The sequence below is a fragment of the Mastomys coucha genome, unplaced genomic scaffold, assembly GCF_008632895.1.
Source record: "Mastomys coucha isolate ucsf_1 unplaced genomic scaffold, UCSF_Mcou_1 pScaffold14, whole genome shotgun sequence".
NCBI classification, from domain to species: Eukaryota; Metazoa; Chordata; class Mammalia; order Rodentia; family Muridae; genus Mastomys; species Mastomys coucha.
Window position 1 is genome coordinate 97037308 of NW_022196896.1, and position 15384 is coordinate 97052691.

Consider the following 15384-nt stretch of genomic DNA (forward strand, 5'->3'; position numbering starts at 1 on the left):
TTTTTTGTTTGTTTTGTTGGTTGGTTTGGTTTGGTTTTTCAACTTAGTCGGAATTTATAATGGGCAGTATGTCATATGCCTCATGGAGGAATCTAACTAGTTTCATGTGTGTCATCTTACTTCACACAAATAACCACACATGACTAATTAAAGACCCCTATTTGTAAAGGGGGAGAGGATAGATAGCAAGAAGTATTCTAGAATTTTTATACATCAAAACTTAGGAGAGAGACAGCAAAGATGCAGGGAAAAAAAGTCCCAAAGGAGTAAAGATTCCCAGTTAAAATGCTTATCTTCTGATCACCCTCATTAGTGTAGACTTCAGGGAACAGTGCCAATGGCTTTGTAGGGTATTGGTGAATAGTACAGTTTCCTAATCATGAGACTGTAGATAATTCAGATTATTTCTACAATTAGTGTGTATTAAGAATAATCAGGAAAGCAAGGCACTTTGGGATGGGAAGATGGCTCAGGCATTAGTGATTGCTGTATTAGTCTGAGGGCCTGAGTTTGACTCCCAACACATACACAAAAAGCCAGGCATGACAGCGCTGCCTGTAATCCCAGCACTGGGGATGTGGAGACAGGAGGATCCCTTGGGCTTGATGGCCAGAAAGCCTAGACAAATTGACAAGTTCCAGGTTCAATAAGAGATCCAGTTACAAAAGTAGGGTCAGGAATGATAGTGGGCTATCATGCCTTTAATCCCTACACATTTAATTCTTAAATAAGCAGAAGCAGGCTGATCTCTGTGAATTCTAGGCCAGGCAAGACTACATAGAGAGACTGTCTCAAAACAAAAACAAAAAAACAAAACAAAACAAAAACAAAAAACAAAACTAGACACACACTCACATACATACACACACGGTGGCATATACACACTATAAATGCATACAAGCATGTAAGCACAGATATATCACAGGAGAGAGAGGCAGAGCGAGAAAGACAGAAAGAGCAAGAACAAGTCTCCGAAAGGTCTGGGTGAGAGCAGTGGGCCTCACCCTAGCACCTCAGACACTGAGCATGACGTGCTGCTGGTGCCAGTTGGCTTCTAATCACACAATACACCATACCAAGAGATTGATCGCAGAACCTCCAACTGCTGTCTTTAAAGGGGACGTGTAAATGTATTTTATGTTGCATTAGAAATTTCAGAATATTATAAAGGACAGGGACATAAAGTGTGGTTATTGTCATAAAACACCTTTGCAAAACCTGTTTTGGAAGAACATATATTTCTTTCCCATGTGTCCCGATTCATGTCTGCTTAGTTTACTCAGAAAAAAATAAATATTTTACAACCACCTTCTCTGCTGAACTGATACTTCTACAAAAGAGGAAAATGCATAATATTCTGCCTCATGAATCAACAATATCGCTGACTAAACTCTGATTTCTGAGTCCCCATCATTGGCAGTGACACACAAGGCAAGAGGAAAACAAAACAGTGTTTTCAATGCCGAGTTCCAAATATATAAGATAAATATAAATGTCGGGCAAAACATGAAATTTGAACCCTTGTTCAGGAATGCTTGAATTTATTCTGATAGAGACAGTAATACTTGACTTCTCAAAGCCTTGGATGTGGGAATGTGCTCTCTGAGTGGCAGTCACAGATCTCATTACCAGGAGACAGAGATTTAATTTAATATATCCTTGACTTTTATGTGACAGAAATATGTAGCAAAGCTCCAAGAAATTGAGAAACATTGTACGGGCCCAATCATGCCTAGCAGTGATTTGAAATTAGGTATAGCACAATCTGCCCTGCTGTAGAGAGCACATCTACATAAATATCAGGGGCTCAACTGCAGCAGCTCTTACGTTTATAATGGCAAAACCCAGCAACCAAAGCCAGCACTCAATCACTGCCACCGTGAAGGGGGCTCTACTCTGAATGGCAGGGCCAAGTGTGCCTACCTTCATCCAAGGACAACAGCAAAAAGAACCTACAACCTTCAAGACTCCGGTTCTGGGCTTGTAGGAAAATCCAAAGGCAGCCTGGCCTTTAAAATGCTCCTCAAATTTTTGAATGCTTTTTATTAGATGAAACAAATCTTGGTCTCTTCCCACCACCACCACCACCACTTTTTTTTTTTAAAAATTTAAACTGGAAGGAAAAATGCTGATCTTATAAAATGGTAAAAATATAAGACTTGAAATAACACACACACACACACACCTCAACCTCCCCTTATCACCAACCCCTCCTTTTTGAGATAAGATCGCACTATAGACCCAGGCTGCCCCGCGCTATAGACCCAGGCTGCCCTCCAGCTCTTGACCCTCCTGCCTGTGCCTTCCAAGAGCTAGGATAAATATTGTGGACCACCACACCTAACTAAGACCTGGCACACTGAAATTATGTTATATCTGTGTTTTAAAGAGAGGATCAGTCACCAGTGTCCTCTCAACCACCTACTTCCCTGTATTATAAAGTATTCACTGTAAGCAGTGAACATGGACTGTGCCAGGATGTCACATTTGGGAATTGTTCCACGGGTGATGTCCACTTTGGTTTTATTTTGTTTTTTTGTTTGTTTGTCTTGAGACAGGGTCAATCATTGCTACAGATTCACTATTGGGCTAAGCTGGTTGGCCAGGGAGACCCAAGAATTCCTTTCTCTTCATGTCCACTGTGCAGGAATTCCAAGCACATGCCACCACATTCATCTTTAAAAATAAAACAATAGCCTGGGTTCTGGGCACCAGACTCAGCTGCTTGTGCTCAAATGGCAAGAACTCTTCCTACTTAGCTATCTTCCTAGCCTTAGCTGGTTTTGAAATTCACTCACCTGACATTATCTTCTTTGCTACTAAATATGGATATTTTAGTGTAACTTTAAAAAAAAAATCATCTTGCTATGTAGAATGGTCACTCCTTTATCCCAGTCTTAGGAAACGGACTTGAAATAACTAATCTGTATTTGTCTTCATAGGAAGCTGATTTAGCCAAACAAAAAGACACAAAATGGTATAAATATCTCTCTCTCTCTCTTTCTTTCTCTCTCTCTCTCTCTCTCTCTCTCTCTCTCTCTGTGTGTGTGTGTGTGTGTGTGTGTGTGTGTGTGTGTGTGTGCATGTGTGTTGTGTGTTTTCAAGGTTAAATTAACCTTTGATCATAGATTTGGTTGGAATAATGGAGCCTGGTCTTTGAAAGTCCATTTTTCATTACCAATCAATCATTTACAAAGCAAATGCCAAGTAAGCCATGAGCTCATCTCAGTGTTAAAGATACCCCTAAACACTCCCTCCAGAAAGCATCCAGACTGCTGTGGGTTGGTAAAGGAGTTCCTCACAATGATTTCCACACCCTAAGCCAATGACACGTGGTCCATCATCCTAACGGAGATCTTGTCTTTATAAGCAAGAGTAGGGCGCCAACCACTTTCTATTGAGTGAATATTTCTGTGGTTTGTGATTGTTTTTCCCATAGACTAAGTTGAGAAAAAAAAAAAAAAACTTCTATATTATTGTCTAATCTACTTACTTCATGTGTGTTCATCCAGTTAAAGAATAAAGTAACAAGCCATGAATCTCTGTGCTGACCAACCCCCAACCAGGGCTTTGGGCTATCAGTCCAACTTAAGATATGAATGTGATCTTTTCAACAAACATCCTGTCATTATTTTAAAAGGGTCAAACTCCCATTATCCATCTTAGTTGTTGTAATGTACATAGAATGTACGTCGTTTCATTCTCTCCAATCTACTCTGCCTGAATTAGCTGCTGCCTGCCATGCAGCTAATTTTGTTTGTTCCTGGCAGTAGGCCACTCTGTTCCGCCATTTTGTGTGTGTATGTTGCTGCTTCCTTAGGTGTATAATACACATTTAGTCACAGTATACACACACATATGCCAGCCTTCCATGCTAATTTTGTTGTCAGTCAACACTTGGCAGATGGGATGCTCATGTGACTTTCTGGGCAATAAAACAAAGCAATTGTTGGGTGTGGCTGATAGAGCTCATTTACTCTCCTCCCCTCATTCTGTCTAAATGCAGAATAGAGTGGTGATTTGAATAGGTGTACCCCACCCCTCCAGAGATTTACATGTGAAGTGGCACTTTTGGGAGGTGTGGCCTTGTTGGAGTAGGCATGGACTTTTTGGAGGAAGTGTGTCACTGGGGCGGGCTTTAAGGTCACATATATGCTCAAGCTCTGCCCGGTGCTGAAGTCAGCACCATTCTGCTGCCTGTGGATCAAGATGTAGATCTCTCAGCTCCTTCTGCACCTGCCTGCCTGCCTTCCTGCTGCCATGCTTTCTACAATGGAATCTCTGAAATTGTAAGCCAGCCCCGATTAAATGTTTCCTAAGAGCTGCCAGTCGCCTTGGTCCTGGTGTCTCTTGACAGCAATGAAACCCTAAGACAAATAGTTTTAATGCACGTCTGGACCAGCAATGCCACTATTCTCTAGACTTCGATCTGCATAAGAAAAAAAAATCCTCTACTGTTTGTGCTGTAGCCTTTAGAACACGTGACTGCCTAACTTGTGAGATATGTACCGTGTTACTGATTGTTCTCTCTAGACAAGTACTTTGTAAGTTTCCAATTATTCTTCATGGTCCTAAGAGATGTCATTACCATCTTTATACAGAAGAGAAAACTGAATACCAGGTATGAACTTCCTTGCCATAATCATTCAAATGACAAGTCTTAACTTAAAGCTGGCCCATCACTAAACACTATGGCGTGTGTCTGTGTAGGCTGCCTCTTCCACGCTGCCTCTTAAAGTTCATTCCTCTAGATTTTCTTTCAGTGTGCTCAGGTCTTCAGGACTGTTTCTCCTTCTTGTCCTCTAAAGTTTCTTTGATAGGAAATTACTATGGATGATAAAAGCAAGTGGTTAATATTTGGGGTTCTTGACCCAAGGAGCTGAAGGGGTTCACAGGTCCATAGGAGGAACAACAATATGATCTAACCAGTGTCTCCAGACCTCCCAGACACTAAACCACCAACCAAAGAGCACACATGGTGGGACTCATGGCTCCAGCTGCATATGTGGCAGTGGATGGCCTAGTTGGTCATCAATGGGAGGAGAGGCCCTTGGTCCTGTGAAGGCTCTATGCCCCAGTGTAGGGGAATGCCAGGGCCAGGAAGCAGGAGTGAGTGGGTGGGTGAGCAGGGGGAGGAGGGAGGGAATAGGTTCCCCTCCCCCAGACAGAAAACCAGGAAGGAGAATATTTGAAATGTAAATAAAGGAAATGTCTAATAGAAAAAAGTAGGAAAAAAAAAAGATGTTCAACCAACAGTTTTCTTCAGTTATCAGATATCATCTTCAAAATGTGTGCTTGGATGGTAATGCCAAAAGCATGAATATTTATATATAAAATGTATACACAGACCATTAAAAGTTGCCAACAATATAAAAATATGAATTTTGTAAATGCAAGTGATATTTTATAGGGTATGTAAACTGGAGACTCTACAGAGTTGTTCAAAAATTCTTTGGTTAAAGGGTAAATACACCTTGTACATGATAATGAAGGTCTTATAGGTAGGGGTGGAGATTAACATTTCAGGCTGTCTACAGAATATTAATAAAATTCAATATATTTTCTAAAAAAAAAAAAATTGGTGCTCTTGGGTCAGAGGAACTAGGCTCAACTCCTAGAAAGAGTAAGGGCAGCTCATGACCTTGGTCAAGTTATCAAACTCGTTGAGCCCCATTTTCTCATGGTCTAAGTGGGCCAAAAGTAGTCCTGAGGAAGAGAAGGCTGGCAATTTTAAGAATCACACATGAAATGAGCAACCATTGCCTGACCCAGCAGCCATGGGACAAGGCACCTCCTTGCTGGCAGTACTGCATGGTCTTGACTTAAGAGATTTATGTCATTAGGTCTCAGCTGGTTTACTAAAAGCCAAAACTCACACCAAATCTTGAAAATACACATTTTGGTAACTTTGAAAGCAATATTGAGTAAATGTTGAAGTCCTATTTGGACAGTAGTGCAAAGAAAATAAGGGGACTAAGAAATGGCACATAAAACAGGTATGTTCCACTCCTAAAGGAAGGTGACCTGGTGGCTTTATAAATGTGGGGAACTCCAAGAATCCAATGGCACATTTCCTTGCTCTGGGATGGCAAAGCCAGAAAATAATGAAAGAGTATGTAAGTTCAGAATTTGAAATACTATTAACAACCAACCAGGGCTAGAAACAGCAAAGGGGTGGTTGTAGCAGGGTAAATGGAAGTCTTTGAGAAACAAAAACAAGTAACAAGCCACAGACCATGCAGCCAGTCTTCTGATCAACATGTAAGATAAGGACAGAGGCAGAAACACATGTAAGGGAAAGATCAAAATAAACAAAGTTAGCAATAGCTAAGAACAAGACGGAGAGGAAAGTAAAATTAAGGGGAATGCAGCATTCCCTGACACATAGCACAGGTTGAGGAGCTCAGCAACAAGGACCCCATCTCTTAAATCCCCTGTTCTTCTCTATGGCATTCATCAAAAATCAGTGTATAATTTTTACAATATTCCCCAGAGGTAACCATCTGAATGTTATTCCTGTGCATTATTTATTACTCAAAACAGGCAAAGTGGTTTACTGCTCCTAACTCCAGCAGGATAGAGATATACTGAAATTTAAATGCTTATATGTTCTTAGAGGGAACACACAAAAACACAAACTTATCATTGAGTAAAGCAAAGAGCCTATCTGATGGTTCCCAAGAAATTACAGTCGCATCAGACATAAACCAATGTATCCATTTCAATTCATTTCCAGTCTCCCTCCTTTGAAGGTTAGCTGGTCTTCTGCTTAACTCTTCATCCCCTAGAATGTCCAAGTCGTCACTAATACAGCCTTCTCTGAGGCCCTCTTAAGCAGTAACTTCTTTTCATATGCTTTTTAAGTCCCCATCACATCCCTACACCCAGATGGCGTGTATACGCACTTTAGCTGACCTCTTGTGAATATGACCTAGATTATAATTAAGATTTAAAATTCTCTGCCGTGCCAGTACTGCCTAAAAGCAAATGCCTGTCAGGAAACATGAGACAGAAAGGCTTGCTGTTGACAAGATGAACCATGGAAACACTGGCATTTTTTTTGTATGTGGGATACTTCAGTGAGAATCACCAGCATTTTCTGGCCAGGAAATAAACCAAGAAATTCCAACTCATAGTCTCATGTGTCATTTGGGGTAAAAAGGGTTTGCAGGCAATTTGTCCCGAGACCCACCTGACCATCTTTGCTTGGTTTTTTGCAAATATTACTTTCAAAAGGCTAGGCTAACTCATTTTAAGACTGTGCTATCACTCCTAAATGGCAGGACACTAAAGCACCGTTAAGTAGACAGAGACGGTAATGACTTTGGGTTTTCGGAAAAATGGAAAGGGATACCAAAGGCGTGGCTCGCTTCTCTACCTGGAAACATAAATGGCATCTCAACAACTGGATATGGCACTCAACATAACAGACAATAGCTAGCCATATCTGCAGTGTTCAATCGTATCTGCCAAGAGCACCAGACAAGTCCATTGACTCAGCCCACAAAGCTTCACTTGAAGGGAAGCAACTGCCTCTTGGAATTATCTGAGGCCCGACAGTCATGCTGTGATAGGAGAATAGAAATGCAGTACTCACAAATGAAACTCTCAGAACTAGAAAACTTTTACAGAGCAAATATTTACTGATTACAATCTTTCTGATGAAAATACTGAAGGATAAATTCCAAAAATAAATAAATAAATAATAAAGACATGAACTAGATAATAACAGGAAATTCAATGGGCTCCCAGGACCTGGTAAGAGCTCACAGCATGAAGGACAGGATAGCATATTCAGTCTCTATGGGACAGAAGGCTCCAGAAGACACATTTCCAGGACAGGACAAACTAAACCTAGGTTATTATAGCAACAGGTTTGCCTTGATGAAAATTTTATATTATGAGGCTTCTTACAAAGATCCAAAAAGTTATCTAAGATCTAGACCCAAGTTTTCAAATGGATTTTTTTAAAAGTAACAGACGTTCAAGAGACACACAAAAAGTTAATCTCCCAAATGAAATGCATTCATTGCAAATAACCTGAACTATAAATGTTTCCAGGGATCTGGGTAAAAATGCCACAGAGATATAAATGACCTGTTGGGAAGAAGGCGAGAAGGAATCTTGAGTTTTCAGAACGTTGTATACTAGAACAGAAAAATCAATGGCTAAACTAAAACCACAACTCCAAAAAAACAACCCAGGACAGATTTCACATATGGGAGGTAAATACCAAAATAGTACAGAATGGCTGTTTGGAGACAGAGGTTTCAAGAGAAGCAGGAAGCATGGTTTTAGATTAAAACTGTTAGCTCCTTCCCGTAACCCAGTCTAAATCTGTAAGCACTTTTGAACCATTTTCAATGTGTACAAAATCATTTTGCTACAAAATAAATTCTTCAAACCCGAACACCTTCAAACTCCAACATAAAAACAAAACAAAACAAAACAAAAAATAACTTTCTGAGCTCGAGAGATGGCTCAGCGGTTAAGAGCACTGACTGCTCTTCTGGAGGTCTTCAGTTCAAATCCCAGCAACCACATGGTGGCTCACAACCATGTGTGTGTGTCTGAAGGCAGCTACAGTGTGCTTACATATAATAATAAATAAATCTTTGGGCCAGAGTGAGAGGGACTGGAATGAGCAGAGGTCCTGAGTTCAATTCCCAGCAACCACATGATGGCTCATAACCATCTGTACAGCTACAGTCTACTCATATACATAAAATAAAAAAAAAAAACTTTCTGACACTAGAAAAAGCCAACTGTCCCATCTAATAACCATATATGGATTCATAGAAAGTCAGAATGAATATACAAACGATGTGTTTCTAATGTCCCTGAATAGATCTTACTGTTTGAGCAAATAGCATTTGTCATTTAACTTGAATTAGTCTCCTACAAAAGACTAAAGAATCATTTCAAGGGGACTAAAACAAAAGAATTTATGTGTTCTTATCTAAATACTTAGACAACTTCTATGGACAGACCTCCCAAAGCCTCCAGGATGACCACTTACTTCTTTCTAAGGCACGCCTTTATCCTTTTCCAAAGAAACCCTGATAATGTCCGGAGCAAACACTGGTTAGTTAGTTCCTTTACCAAGGCAGATTGTTGTCCTAACACAACAATAAGTGTGGGTTTCCAAGGTGTTCCTCCTACACAGGACAAGGTGCTGTCTTGCCAAGACCAAAACCTGTGCAGTCATACGGGTTCCCTTGGTTCTTCACTAGAATGCAAGGAACCCAGCCTAGGAAACAATAACCAGGACTTATTTGAGGCCTGGCACCCAGTGGATGCTCAATAAATACTCGATGAATTAATGCATGGATTGTTCATCGAATCAGTGTAAGATTCTTTTCCAATCTCCTTTTAAACTCTAAAACCCAGGTTTATATTTTTAAGGGAATGGATGAAATGCCTAGGTATAATCACATGTGAATCTCTGCATTAAGCTAAGAATACTTACTGAAAGTCAATTATGAGCCCATTATGTTTCCATCACACATGGGGGCAAAGGGCAACAGACTAACAAACAACTCTGCAGACTTCCAAGAATTCATCCTTTCACATGCTGATCACATGCTGATAAGTACTTCCATGGCTAGGAAAACAATCTGGATTTACCATCAGGTTCAGGACTCCAATGGGAAGAGAAATGCTGCCATGGGAATGACAATGACAAAGACTTGAAAGCACAGCATCATATTCTACTGCACATTCCGGGGAGCTTTGTTTCAGAAGTGTGTATCCTGGGGAATCAGACGCACACATATTTGGTTATGTTCAGAGAGACATGTGTGGGCATGTGCATGGATACACAGACACAATTTCGTGTTCCCATAGGTGCCTGAATGGAAGATACAACTTGTAAATTGGGCATCATGTTATAGGTAATTCCAAAAGTAAATGGTGCTAAAGTGGCAGCTTGCAACCATGGGAACCACAGGCACAAAAGCACCTGGGCAGCTTCTGTCAACCACCTCTTCCTGTTCTCACCAGAAAACTTTTGAGGGTATCTGTGGGCACATGTGTAGACTTATCCTATTGCCCCCACAAGAGCCACTTTGAAATGAGAGAGCCACTTAGTTCTTGACTGGAGTCAAGCTTTCAATTGTTTTACATTTTTATTTATTTCCTGTGCGGGTACATACTTACCATGATCCGCATCCAGCAGTAGAGCGGGCTCTCTTCCATCGTGTGGATTCTAGGGCACAAACTCGTGTGCTGTGGCTTGCATGACAAGTGATTCACCTCCCTGGCTACTTTGCTGTTGCTTGTTTTCTGTTTTTGAGACACGGTCTCACTATACAACCCTATCTGACCTAGAATTCACAACATGAATCTGTCTGGCAAACTTCTAAACTCAGATCCACCTACTTCTTGTATCCTTAGTGGTGGCATTAAAGGAATGAACTACAACCTGCTGTCAATTTTTTTAATTATTTTTTATTTATTTCAATATGAAGAAAGCAATATCAATGTAAACACAGAGTATTTTAATTAACATATTTTTAAAAGTTTTTATAGATGAATATATTGAATGCTGATTACATTCAGCTAAGCTATTTCAGTTGTACTGTTTGATTTTGTTTAACATGCATTAGGTTAGATCAGTGGTTTTTAATGTGTGGGTTTCACAAGGGTTATATATCAAATATCCTCCACATCAGATGTTTACATTACCATTCATAACAGTAGCAAAGACAGTTATAAAGTAGCAACAAAAATGTTTATGGTTGAGAACCACACAAGATGAGGAAGGAACTGTATTAAAAGTCTGGCAGCATCAGGAGGGTTGAGGAGCAATGGTTTAGATTGTTAAGTTCCAGTTAATAATTCAAGTTGACCAGTTAGCTGCAGATGTATAAAGAGAGAGTTGAGAGATTTTGACATCAGTTTGGTCTCTAAACCAAAGCATGATGATCAATGCTTGCTGGGGTAGAGGAGGTAGCAGCAAATGTGGAATACCATTTCTGTTTCTCATTGTCCCAGTCCAGTCCGTAATCCCATAGAAATCTGTCAGCCCACAGACTCCTCTAGCAAATGCTATTTTAATAGGCAGCTGTGCAGAGCCTGCCCCTAGTGAGTGGCATGACTTTGGACAAGCTTCTGGTGTTCCCATGCCTGTATCCAACACAAATTCCAAACAAGCAAGGTCATCTCAAATGATTAAAAAGGATGAACCTACCCCTACACCTATACCCCGTAAAAGCTATAATGTCCTGAGTCTTATACCCCAAATCTAATCAACTGGTAACATAGTAATCAGTCAAGCTCATTTTAATGCCTTAAGCCTAACTTCAGCATCTAATTGAAAAGTGAAGGATGTGCAGTGTGCTCTGTAAAGATGCTGACTTACTTTGACATACTGAAAATACTTTCTCCATAAAAATTGACTGGAAAATATTTTAACTGATTTATGAAGAAACAGTCCAGATAGCCAATCATAGAGACTAAATTAAATAATGATACAGCCTATTGGTAGATGATTGTAACCATTTGAAATTTTATATGCAATAGAGGGAATTTTATATACAAAGTTAATACCCTAATTATGATAGCTATTGTCAGTTTTCCATATTTGTGGGTTCTGTATGCATAACTTAAGAGATCCAAAACATTTAGAAAAAACATTCCACCTGTTCTATACGTTTTTTTCCTTTTCTTTCCTGACATTATTCTCTAACAGTATTTTCATGGTACTTCTATTATATTGGCACGGTAGCCAGTCTAAAAATCAACTTAAAGAATATAAGAACACACATGGGCTACATCCAAATATTACATCATAACATCATTTTCTGTAATGCACTTGACCATCTGTAGATTTCAGTTTCCAAAGGGTTTCTTGGGAACGAATCCCCAGTGATAATGAGGATAGACCAAATGCATGCTTAGAAGAGAAAAGTTAACTCTATATTTCCAAATGCCAAATATAAATGTAAATATATTAGAGTGGCCAGGACTGACTGTGGTGAGTGGATCATGTACATGGCTCTTACAACAATCTCAAGTTTTTTTTAGTACTATAAAAAGTCACATAAAACTTAGTTTACAAATCTTAGATTTAGGACAAATTTTTCCTAAATTTAAGATTTTTAAAAACATTTGCCTGAATACACATGTCTGTGATCCACATGAGTAGAATGTTGCAAATGGCTGCAGAGGCCAGAAGGCATCAGATCCTATGGAACTGCAGTTATAGACAGTTGGAAGTTTCCATGCAGGTACTAGGAATTGTTTCTAGAGCCTTTGCAAAAGCAGCCAGGGTTCTGAACCCATGAGCCATCTCTCCACCCCATCTCCTCTTATTTTTTTCAAAATGTCTACTGTAACTACCTTGTACTTATAAACACCATTTCTGAAACATCCAAAGCTAAGTGAAATCCAGAAAAAGATCTTCAGAGCCCACTCACAGCACCTTATCTAGGTCATATTACTGTAGCCAGCAGGTAAGTGAGCACCCCTCACCTCAATGTGTCTCACAATGTATGAACCAAGGTTAGAAACAAGGTCCTCTTAGGTTTCCTCCTTTGTGGATGTGTGAAATGTGCCTGGGAAATCAGGCTGGGACAGCCTTTTTTGTGGCACCATGCCCAAAGTGGATAAGCCAGGCCCCTGTTAAGGTCCATCAGTGCAGTGTGGAGGCCTAAGAGCTTGGATATCAACAATGCTTACATTTATGGATGGACGTGACTTTGTGGAGCCACACAAAAACCACAGCTGGAAGACTTCTTCACAAGTCAGGCTGAGTCTCATTCTTCAATATCAAAATAAGTCATTTTTATAGAAGATACAGATAGATACAAGCACAAATAGTTTTAATGACTTATAAGTTTAAATCCATTAGGAAAAAATAAAAATTATAAACATTTCTATAGAAGAAAGCACAGCCTCAAGTGTTAAAAACTAACATAAACCAACTACCAACGCTGCTGATGGAGGGAAAATGGCGAATACTACTGGGAGAGTAATGGGCCAACAGACAGTTATGCAGCTATCTCAGAAGTGGGTCTACTGCAATCAGAGACTGGAGTATCCATAAATGGAGAGGAGCAAACAGAGCACTTGGAAGCCCTTGATGCCAAATCTTGGCAGCAAGAAGCAGTGTGGAAAGAAAGCAATAAAGGAGCTAGAAGGGTAGTTAGTGAGATAGTGAGCAGCTCCAGAAAACTAAGGCAAATAGCGGGGCAGCACAAGCCGTTCGTTGTGAGGACACTAATGAGTTGTCCCTAAAGAGGATGCGCAACTGTGAAACTTTAACCCTAAGCCCAGGGAGCAGGCCAAAGATGTCTCCCATGTGCACTCCATCCTTACCTCCCTGATGTAGCCCTGAAGAGCCACCCTACAGGACATCTGCGACATCTCAGCCCTACTCAGTGAAGTTGTTCATATAACTGGATACATAACCCTAAGGTCTTCTGGAGCAAGCCTTTTGTCTTTAGAGTTGGTCATTGTGACTGCTCTTCTCCTTCAACTGTGTTCTCCCTGGCATTCAGAGAAGAGAAGGAGGAGGGGAAGGGGGAGGGAGTTTCAGTGTAGCTCAACCTGTGCTTTTGTGCATTATTCTGAGACTATAAGCAGAAAAGAGGGGAAAACAAGAGAAGAGGTGAGACAAGAGATTAAACATGAACAGGAACCTGAAGGCTTCAACAGCAAAGAGGATGGAACCCTGAGCTGGGGTGAGACACCAGGTGCAATAGGAAGGAGCTCAGCATGTGTGCGAAGTACAGAGAAAACAAACCCTATATCCTAAATGGCTTAATCTACATGTCACCCTTTCATCCACCCCCCAGATTCAGAAGGAACTGTGTGTCAAACACAGACAAGACCTTAGAGTGTCATAACTATTGACCCTAGGAAGCCAGCATGGGGAAAAACATGTTAACATACCTATTGGCATGAAAAAATAGAATGTCAAAGAAGGATTTATGCAAGGTGCACTTTCAATTTTTTTTTTTGAGACAGGGTTTCTCTGTGTAGCCCTGGCTGTCCTGGAACTCACTCTGTAGACCAGGCTGGCCTCAAACTCAGAAATACGCCTGCCTCTGCCTCCAAAGTGCTAGGATTAAAGGCGTGTGCTACCACCGCCCAGCTAGTAAGTAGATCTTGAGATGACTGGCTTCCCAGCCTCCTGTTGTTCCTAGCTGGGGCAATTCCACCTGGTGCTTGTCAAGCTGCCCTGTTCTCCTAAAAAGGAAACTGATGGTTCTCTTAGCACCTCCTGCAAACCATAGTGCTGACAACACGTTAGCTTCTGGAATGATGCATCAAGGAATCCTCTGCTTTAAGACTGGTTAAAAGTATAGACCCTGTCCGCTCACAATGAGAACCTACAGAACAGGCTGTGTGAGCGCCAATGTGCACATGCTCAGGGCGTGTCCTACTTCCCTGCTGTGGCTGCTTGTATATCAAGCTCTTCTCACTTCCACTTCCTTATTTCCTGCAACAGGGGTTGTGTAGGATTTGGTAAAAATGTTATAAATCAAGCAATCTCTAACTTTTGCCTACCCACCAACCTAGAGGCTATATTAAAAAATTAAAGCTGGGTGAGATCAGGGCCAGCCTAGCTAACTTAGCAAGACTGTCTCAAAGTTGGATATAGTTCTGTAGTAGGTAACTGCCTGTCATGCACAAGATCCTGACTTCCATACCCGGTATCACAAATAAAAGGGAGGAAAGAAGAGAGGAAAAGGGAGGGAGGGAATGGGGAAGGGATTAAAGCCTTCAGGGACTTATTTTAGTAATTTTCAGAAAGATTTACTAAAACCAGATTGCTTCTAATCCAATGAGTTGACATTTGACAATGTTCTAAACTGGCAAGGCCTTCTAAGAAACAGTGACGCTAAAATAAGTTGCAGAAAATAGGTGTGCACAAGCACACAGCAGACAGACAGCAAATGTGCACGGTAAGAGCCCACACAAGCTCACTGCTCATTTTACTGCTAACATTCAGTGCTTCCGATCATGATTTCCTAATGCTACACAAGATTATTTTTATATGAATAAACACAATGGAAAGCCAAGAAAATACAAGAAGCTAAAATATAACATAAGAAAAGGATAACTCCAGATAGAGCTTTTCGCCTACACTGGCACATTTACATAAATGCTCTATATCATTATAAAAAGGGCAGAATAAATCATATGATGATATTCTGTTTACTAAAGGATGCTAAATTAGTAAGAGACCATGTAGATTTAACAAGCAATTTGATGCTATCTCACTTATTAATCTTCGACAGATGTTGATAAAGTTGAAAAACATGATCAATCAAAAACCACAGGCCACATGTAAAATAAGTTCCTAGTGTGGCACCTGTGCCTCAGGTGGGTGATGACGACCCTAACACTTGAGTTACAGCCCTCACCCTCAATAGA

The 15384-nt window shown here is 40.5% G+C and overlaps 1 pseudogene; it reads left to right on the forward strand.

Annotated features, from left to right (window-relative positions):
- The window catches only part of LOC116089463, a 30250-nt pseudogene extending 16917 nt beyond the window's left edge, over positions 1-13333 (forward strand).
- The last annotated feature ends 2051 nt before the right edge of the window (positions 13334-15384 follow it).